Source organism: Musca autumnalis, unplaced genomic scaffold, assembly GCF_047663935.1.
Source record: "Musca autumnalis isolate F117 unplaced genomic scaffold, ASM4766393v1 scaffold_4, whole genome shotgun sequence".
NCBI classification, from domain to species: domain Eukaryota; kingdom Metazoa; phylum Arthropoda; class Insecta; order Diptera; family Muscidae; genus Musca; species Musca autumnalis.
The window spans coordinates 125,593,709-125,600,285 of record NW_027411977.1 but is presented as its reverse complement, the minus strand read 5'-3'; positions in this window follow the sequence as shown (position 1 = coordinate 125,600,285).

The window sequence follows — 6,577 nt, the reverse complement described above, 5'->3', positions numbered from 1 at the left end:
TGCTAAAATATGTAGATTGGGGAAATGGAATCGTTCGCAAGTTTTATATATGTATATAGCGCATTTAAAAAATAGGGCACAGGTGTAACCCGCTCCTCAGAAATTCAACAAAATATATAGCCTACTTCCACCAAGGGACATCCCTGTGCATAATCTGAAAATTACATGGAATAAGTACTTAGGGTCGGAGATTCAACAACAGTTGCCTCGCAAATTAATTTTCTGACCAATATTTTCATAACTTTAGCAAAAAAAAAAGTTTTTTAAAAAATAGGGCCTGCCCCCGCCCCCTTCCAAATTCAAAAAATATAGAGCCTATTTTCACTCCGGTTGTTCCTTGTATATTCTCTGAAATTTGCAAAAACTATCGGTTCAGCCGTTTTTAAGTCTATGCGGATCATACAAACATACACACATTGTCTTTTATATATAAGATTTCACCCAAAAGTTTTGGTCCATTAAACCCGCTAATAATTATCTCATCACCATGTTAAATTGCAAGCTTATTCTTTGTCTTAAACTCAAATCATTTTTAAAATTTCGCTCCGATCGGAATATTACTGCGATCTAAGGACAGCTACAAAGTCGGGTAAAAAATGTGTGTTTGGTCCATTTCACATCTTTCGATCATAACCAACATCTAATGGGGTCACTTCTGGTCGGAACCCGACCTCTCCACAAAATTTCGTGACGATCGGTCCAAAAGTTAGGCCTGGATTTTTATTACAATTGTTAATGGATGGACGGACACACAAAGCTAGATCGCTTTATCTCGTCAAGATATGAAAAAATGGGAAGGGGAGGGGGTCTACGACAAATACTTCGCGATGTTACACGAATATTGGACAAAACAAAATTATAATACCCTTTCCACATTGTTTTGTAAAGTATAAATATTGTATATATAAATTGTAGGAAAAGGTCGTAAGTCCCAACAAAAATACAAAACTGTACAAGGAAAAGGTCGTAAGTCCAAAGACATCCATATATCTCCCAAACCCGACGGAACTTTATCAAACAAAGTACAGGTATTGAAGCGGAATAAATAAACGAAGAATACTGCCTTTACCACCATAATAAAATCTTTAATACAGATAGGGCTGGAATGTTTTTTCTTCCTCCTGAAAAATTTATTGAGAGGGACTTACGACCTTTTCCGACGGAGCAGACGATATATATATGTAGATATATGAATTGAATGCCTATTAGCATCACAGCATAAAGTACGTCTGACATACATACGAGTACTTGTTTGTGTACATAAAAATTCAAAGTGAAAATTTTACACTTTGTAAAAAGTATAAACCCCTACGCTTTTTTACTTAATTCCCTTTTCTTTTGTTTGAATAGGAAGGAAACAAAGGATTAAAAATAAAATGATTGTGAATTGCCTTGAGGATCTTTGATTTCCCAAATTATATGTATGTTTGCTCCGTTGCATTCACATTGAATGTAAGGAATACATGTATGATGGTCTTTTGTGCCACTATAAACACGGAATAATAAAGAATTTAATTAAAATTGAATCTATAGACTTTCTTCCTATTATGCCTACAGAGGGTTTACATCAGGGTTTCGGAGTCGGAGTCGAGCAATTTTGCTGGAGTCGGAGTCAAAAAAAAAAAAAATAACTCGACTCCGGGCAAAATTTGCGCCACGTTATAGAAATATAACATTAAATTTGGAACAAGAAAATTTTTTTAAAAATCATTATTTATTTTAAAAGAAAAGTTTTAGGAAACATATATGCAAACGGTATATTATACTAAGTTAAAGGACAATTCACAGGATATTTTCTATCCTCTGAAGTGTAGTCTATTCATCCCTATTTTGTTGATCCAATTGATTCTTTACATTTTTGCAAACAAATGTAAAGTTCTATGACAATCGAATTAAAATTGGACATATAACCTCTTTCGTCAGAAGTCTTACTGGTCTTCTCACAAAGGTCTATTGGTATTCTCATCTTGTTTTTATTGTGAAGTCATCCTGGTCTTCTATTAAACACATTCTGGTCTCTATCTTCTATCTTATCTTACTGAATAACCTGTGACACAAAATGGAAGTCAAGATCTGGGGGTGGCAAAATTTCTTTTCGGAATGAAAGCCCCAATTGAGAACCACAGAGGATCCCATAGCTGAAATTTCTTAGTTTCTACACAATCAATAGCATATACAAAATTCAATGAAATACATAATCATAGAGTTTTTTAAGAAAGGATCGTGTAAAAGTGATAAAGGACAATGATAACATGACAATATCGATTTCTTATCCTAGTGGCCCGACCCTACATAAAATTTTGCTAGCAACATTTTTGTAGAATATTTTCATGCCCGAAACCTCATCATGTGCTAATTTTTCGGTTCCAGAAAACATCCATCTGTCTACGTGCTCGGTGATGTACAGAATATATCTCAAATATTTCAATAAAATTATCCACTCCACACCAAAGTTCAAAATGTGAGCGCTGAATTTTAGTTTAAGGGGTGATCCCTACTTATAAATTTCAGAAAAAAGTAGAAAGTATAAATAGCATAGAATATGTGGTCAAATTTTTAAGTATGAGCATTAGAGTGGGGCGATTTGAATACCATCACGGGCGCCTAAAGTTTTTGATTCTTGGGATTGTACTGAGCAAAAAAGTCAACTAGACCATATGTCTACGGTGAAAATCGAGCCCCCGGATTTTGACTTGAAGTTTTTTTTCAAGGACTTTTGGATTGTTTGGCATATAACAACCAAACCACTGATATTTTCGATCCAACACACAGACAACAATTGTAGCCAAGACAATAATAAAGAACTCTCTAGTACATCGCAAAAGCATTGGAACGCTCCTTCAGGCAGTTATGGCCTCGAGAAGGTGCACATTTTTCGGAAAATATCGATAAATGACACTGTGCTACAAAATGGGACTCAAATTCAGTGGGTGGCAAATCCCGTTTGGAGATGAAAGCCTTTGGTGAGTGTACTAAGAACCCAAAAGGAAATTTTCACCATAGGTCAACTTTCCGAGATATCGCGTGATTAATGGTTTAATTTTGGCCCCTTAATTTGCGAGAAAATAGCTTTATATCTCTGTTAAGCGTTATTGTAGCTTTATTTTTAGATTACATGCCTTCAGTCAAATCGAATGGTGAATCTTTTTGTAGAATATTTCATCCCTCTAACTCAATTCCTTCCATGTCCTTTTCGTCCTTTATTTTTTGAACCGTAGTAAAAGTACCACAAGACGAGATTTTACAGCATCCAAATATTCTACAAAAATGTTGTTCAGAAGATTTTAGGTACGGTTCTCATTGATGACCAATCGATATTTTCCCGTTTTCATGGTCCTTTTTGACATTTGCCCGTATTTTGTTGAGAAAACTGTGTTTTGTTTTTATGTATATTCGTTATTGGTCTGTGGTGCATCTGAAATACTTACCATAAATAGCTCTTGTAATGACGAACACGTTAATAACAAATTTTATTGAAGGATAGATCCGGGTATCTAAATTTTTGAACTGGATATTCTGATACCAAACCGATTTTGGAACCGGTTTTAAGTAACCGATTAATCGTATATGTATATCATTGGAAAGCTAATAAAATGGTCAATGAAATGACAGCAAGTAGTTGATTACAACTTTCTTGGTTCCGATGCTAAAACAAAAAAACCGCTTTCTTAAACCGATTTTGATGTAAAATATCACTGGGTTGAAAAATTGCTGTCATTTGATTGACCATTTTATTGGCTTTCCAATGATATACATATACGATTAATCGGTTACTTAAAACCGGTTCCAAAATCGGTTTGGTATCAGAATATCCAGTTCAAAAATTTAGATACCCGGATCTATCCTTCAATAAAATTTGTTATTAACGTGTTCGTCATTACAAGAGCTATTTATGGTAAGTATTTCAGATGCACCACAGACCAATAACGAATATACATAAAAACAAAACACAGTTTTCTCAACAAAATACGGGCAAATGTCAAAAAGGACCATGAAAACGGGAAAATATCGATTGGTCATCAATGAGAACCGTACCTAAAATCTTCTGAACAACATTTTTGTAGAATATTTGGATGCTGTAAAATCTAGTCTTGTGGTACTTTTACTACGGTTCAAAAAATAAAGGACGAAAAGGACATGGAAGGAATTGAGTTAGAGGGATAAAATATTCTACAAAAAGATTCACCATTCGATTTGACTGAAGACATGTAATCTAAAAATGAAGCTACAATAACGCTTAACAGAGATATAAAGCTATTTTCGCGCAAATTAAGGTACCAAAATTAAACCATTAATCACGCGATATCTCGGAAACTTGACCTATGGTGAAAATTTCCTTTTGGGTTCTTAGTACAATCACCAAGGGCTTTCATCTCCAAAAGGGATTTTCCACCCACTGAATTTGAGTCCCATTTTGTAGCACAGTGTCATTTATCGATATTTTCCGAAAAATGTGCACCTTCTCGAGGCCATAACTGCCTGAAGGAGCGTTCCAATGCTTTTGCGATGTACTAGAGAGTTCTTTATTATTGTCTTGGCTACAATTGTTGTCTTTGTGTTGGATCGAAAATATCAGTGGTTTGGTTCTTGTATGCCAAAATATCCGAAAATCCTTGAAAAAAAACTTCAAGTCAAAATCCGGGGGCTCGATTTTCACCGTAGACATATGGTCTAGTTGACTTTTTTGCTCAGTACAATCCCAAAAATCAGAAACTCCAGGCGCCCGATAACACTTTTTTCCTTCCATACAAATCGCCCAGGCCTAATGAGCATGCAGCATATAAACTGTGTTTTTCTCGAAATCGGCCACAAAAACATATGACAATTGGTTTTTAAGTTTTCCAGCTAGAATTGGCATCGCAAAATGCTTTAATAAAATAACAAGGTTTCGTAGACGGCCTCAAAACTTCGTAATATTTATCTCTTTCAGATGAAGAACAAAAATCTGCCAAAAAGTTACGTAGTTTTCTCAAAAACAAAAATCATGAAAAATGACTTTTATTGAGCTTTACAATTGGAAGTCTCCTTTTAAGGCTAAGCACATTAAAATGTTGGCGTACACCCAGTGTGAAACTTGGTCAATTGCTTATAATTTTTAATGCATATAGTCCTTATGATTTGTATTACCCCTTCAAGCTTAAAGATTTTCTCACGCGGAAGAATTCCGACCAGAATATACTCGTGCAAAAAAGGAAAACCGACAAAAACTTTCTAACTTTGTTATTTTTGAATGTAAGATTCGACAGAAACAATATTGATATGTTGGAATATATTCGAACGAATGCTCTTTCTAATGAATATGTAAGGAAAAACTAACACATTAGCCTATTAGCCCAAAATATAGGAAAAAGTTAAAAATTTGTGAACATTTTATTCATTTTTAGTGGATAGGAATTCACACTCGGAGTCGACCCGGAGTCGTGAAAAAAACTCGTCTGGAGTCGGAGTCGAGCCAAAAATACCTTGACTCCGAAACCCTGGTTTACACAGTATCCCACAAATATCTTCGTACCCTAATAACATTTTCTTTAATTGGTCTAAATGTACGGGTCTAAATGATCGGTTTTAACATGGCAAAGCCCAGGACTCATCTTGGGTGTCACCTGCGGAACTGCTTTTAACACCCGTTAAATGTAGTGAATGTTCATCCATATGAACAATAAAAACTTGGGTTGGACGTCACCCTTATAAAAAATAAAAACATTCTACCACGAAACAAGTAAGCAAAGGCTATTGTCGGACGGGTTGACAAAGTGATACCCTATACCATTACCCTATACCATCAGCGGAATCCTTTATATTGTAAGAAATAACATTGTGGATTCCGCCACCTTATCACACCAAGCATAGATAATAGTATTATAGTACCATTGAAGAATTTGAATATTAGGAATGAAGATACAGATGGTATGATTTGTTTTCGCATTCATCATATAAAATGTCTCCGACGTCTATTCTGTGAAAATATGGTTCTCTATACACAAACCAAACAAACTTTCTATACCTTCCACCATAACCCAGCAAAAATTTGGTAGGCACATGTCATTACTTTCTGCATTACCAGGTAATGAGTACTCATTACCCTCCGCATTATCAGACAGTACATATATAACAGTTAACATATAACTAGTTACATCCTTACTTACTACTTACTTACAAAGGAATAAGTACGGTGGCACAGGGCTAGTGTGTCTGACTACAAATCCTAGGTTTGTGTGTTCAAAGCTCACCGTCAGCATGGAGTTTTTTGTTGACAAAATTACGAAGAAATGTTGATGTACATGAATGTTTTTAAACAACCCTTACTATTTGTACGAGTGGCCTAGTGTGTAGTGTGTTTGACTACAAATCAGAAGTTCGTGTGTTCGAAACTAGAAGGAACCGAAATAAAAGAAAAGGAAGAAACAAAAAGCAATTTGAATATATTTTCACCTCAATTGATCTAAAAATAGAACATGTGCTTTTAGCGTCCTTTTCGACTACGGGTAAGTGGTTAAATATGTACTTTGTGTACACATTTAAGGAAGTACTTCCTTCCTATGACATCCCCATGTAAAAATAATGACTTTTACGGTCA